At 42.0% G+C, this 3443-nt stretch overlaps 1 pseudogene; it reads left to right on the forward strand.

Annotated features, from left to right (window-relative positions):
- Positions 1-2341: 2341 nt before the first annotated feature.
- On the forward strand, positions 2342-2474 carry LOC142654749 (U2 spliceosomal RNA; annotated as a pseudogene).
- Positions 2475-3443: the final 969 nt, after the last annotated feature.

The following is a 3443-nucleotide window of genomic DNA, read 5'->3' on the forward strand; positions in this document are numbered from 1 at the left end:
TAAATTAGCAACATTGTAAATGGTGTTGATAAAAAATCTCCCCATGTTTTACGTATTCACAAGAAGGTTATAGCCATAGGATGAGCAGTCACCTCCAGACCCTGGTGGTTGAGAGAGGCCAAAGGCCCCTCTGACACATAAAAATACACCAATATTATACATGGCAAAAGTAGGTGGGGTTCCCTATTACAGATTTTGAATTTAGGGTCAAGGAGGTTCAAGTCATACCTCTGTATACAGCTCCTGTGCAGATCTATGTTTCTCCATGGTTCCAAATTACAATCAAATCCATTGCAGTCTGATCCTGCAGTAATATGTTACTCCCTCTCATATGCCCCCTCTCCTACTGTCTGTAGGTTAGCAAGAAGAAATTGTAAAGGGAAAGGAGTAACATATGACCGCAGGATCAGACTACATACAGAGTTTGTTTGTAGTCTGTAACCATGGAAACACAACTGCATAAAAGTTGTATACACAAAACGGTAGGATATTTTTAATGAAGACTATTTGCAAAATTACTTTATGTTTTTATTTAAGATGCATTGAACCATCGAAAAGTTGCAAAAGTATACATACCCTTTAAATGTGGCCTTTATTAATACATTTTAGTCCAGTCAAGTATCAGTGCTGCATTAGTTATTTTTAAGATGATTTTTTTTTATTTTGTGAAATATGACAGGATCTATAGCAAGCAAATTGTTTTTAGCTACCGACTGACTGTGATTTCATGTTAATTCTTGTTCTTGGAACATCAGTAAAATTCCTTTAATCTGGTATTGAAATAATGAAACATTCTGGGTTACTGGACAGTTATAGAAAAGTATATATAATGCTCTCTGTGTGTTAGAGGAGCCTCATAATTGCTCGCACTCTTTAATCAGATTATCTTGCAGTTCTGCGTCGGATGATCAGATGCCGGATTAAAGGAATTTTACTTTGCGTGGGGCCTGATATTTCACATCTGAGGGAATCCAGGTGAATTAAACTGCCTGGTGTAGATGCCCATTACTAGATGTTGTATATAGGACTTGTGTCATGTACATACATAGGATATTGGAATTCCGAGCAAGTCTCCTCTACTAATAAGATATTTCCTCCGAAGAAATTCTATTTCACAAACACTAATGAATTCACGTATTGATTTTCCAATCATGTAGTGTATCAAATCTTTTTCCAAAGTAGATCAAGGAATTTCTTCACCCCTCTCATCTTCTGATAATGGAGTTAACAGGTTCTGACTGCACATGAGATTACTGTGTCTGGGACAATGTATCTGTCTGGATTATAGAGAGATGCAGTATTGACGATGAGAAAAACCTGTCCTTGATAAGAGTCCAGCTCCTATAGATAAAGTGCTATATCTATGTATACAGGTGACATTTAATACAATAGACAATATGCATAATGTACAAATACATAAAAGAAGGAGTCCCAGCTCAGGATTCCCCTTTACGAGCCAGACTCGGAAAAAAAAGTGGTTTCCAATTTGGCGAACTCGACGTAACCTTGTATAACATGGTCACCTATTCATGTGAATGGGAGCCATGTAATACTACATTTCCTCTGCAGTGGCAGCACTGAGCTTCCCCTAGAGATAATGGGCTTATTGCTGGTTATAGAAAACTTGAACCCACAGTGATCGACTGATCGGCTGGGCCGCTTCATTCTAAGAGAGGGCTGTCCAGATGGGACAAGTCCTTCAAACCTCAATTGCCTTAAATGGGGAAAAACAGCTCAAAAAATGTATTTACCAAATTGTGAATTTTCAAAAATTCATATCTTAGTTTGGTGGATTTTGTAAAATAAATAAAAACAAAATGTATTCATTTATGATAGAGAAACTCTTGGTGGTACCGTAAAGTTAGTGATCGCAACAGAACACAGGCTGCTACATTCACAGAATACATAATTGGTGCCAGGATTTCCCTGTTGGTAAAGCAGAATATTTGATTTCTCATTAACTCCCATCTACTATTAACTACGTTACTCCAACTAGTAAAGAGTATATGTTAGGCAATTACCCATAATGCAGTTCCCTAAAGGTGATTTACATTGTGCACTTTTACTGTACTGTGGGGCTGCTTCGGGCAGGGGGCTGCAGAGGTTACAGTCGCAACCAGACCCTGGTACCAGATAGAGAAATGAACCGACAGGGAGATGTGCTGTTAGACTAGGAGGTATATGTGTTGCCAGGTGTAGGTTGTGCTGTACTTGTTGGTATCAAAAGATGTTCATGAGGCAGAAGTTGCACCCGGCCCAGTTGCAGGAGGGAGTCCAAAGGACCCTTCTGCCACATAAGACAACACCGGTGGCCCTGTTACAGATATTGCATTGGGACCTAGGAGCTTCTCGGTCTTTTGGCTAAGATCAAGTGTAGTATCTGTTCTTATCCGAGGTTAGTAATTATCCCTGCCGGTGTGTACGGTCATCGTGCAGGGATGACAGAACGTCGAGGTGAGGGGTAGAGAACCACACGGTCAATGCCCTGGTGTAGGCATTTGGTTTAAAGGTACCATTTGTTGGTGACCAGGCAACCGCCGGATCGATGTCATGTAGTTTGGAAGCCCGAGTTGCTAAGTGCCCCAGGACTGGTGACCCTGGGGTGCCCTAACTCACTGGGGGTGGGATCCCACTGAGTGATGGCCCATGTGCCCGCACTTGTCTTTCTCTCTATTTGAACACACACCTATATTTTCCCGGCCTTCTGGCTGGGAGATGAGGAATTTTTATACCTGGCAGATATTCAGGCTGTATCACAGCGCACATTTACTTATTTAATTTTGTTTTTGATTGTGTGTTCGTCACGCGTGTCATAGGCTTTTTCGGATGTCGCGCCCTTTTGGGACCCTTCCAAGGTCTAGGGGGAAAATGTGTGGCCTTTTGGTTCCGTTTTTCCCTGCAAACCCGGCCTCCCTTCTTCGGAGGGGAGGTGAAGACCTGATGCAGGCTCCTAGGTGGACACTAGGGTGGCAGCCCAGGTAGAAGCCTTGGAGTGTTGGGTCTCCCTAAACTTCGGCGAAGGGGGATCATCGATCCTCAATCCTTTGGCCCTACAGTTCGGAGGATCGGGGAATGGTTATGCGGGGCCTCTCTCCTTTAGGAGAAGGGCTACGATAGACCACGTCCTTGTGCACCTTTTATGCACCTGGGTGATAGAAAGCACGACTAGGGCTTTCAATAAAAAAATAAAGAAAATTGGGACCAGGAGACATTGTGAATAAACAATGGGTAGAGTACTTTTTACTATGAAATTTACATGACAGATGGCGCCGTGCGTTGATACAATTCAAACTATATCTACACAAGGCTTGAAGGTACGAAATATACTTTTATTAGCAATATTAGAACTTCCTTTGTATGGAGGGAGGCGACAGGATACCCTTAACTATCTATTGTCTTTTAGTAGACAAGCGAGACGGTACGTTACTATAGAGCTGTCACCT

The sequence above is a fragment of the Rhinoderma darwinii genome, chromosome 5 (assembly GCF_050947455.1).
Source record: "Rhinoderma darwinii isolate aRhiDar2 chromosome 5, aRhiDar2.hap1, whole genome shotgun sequence".
NCBI classification, from domain to species: domain Eukaryota; kingdom Metazoa; phylum Chordata; class Amphibia; order Anura; family Rhinodermatidae; genus Rhinoderma; species Rhinoderma darwinii.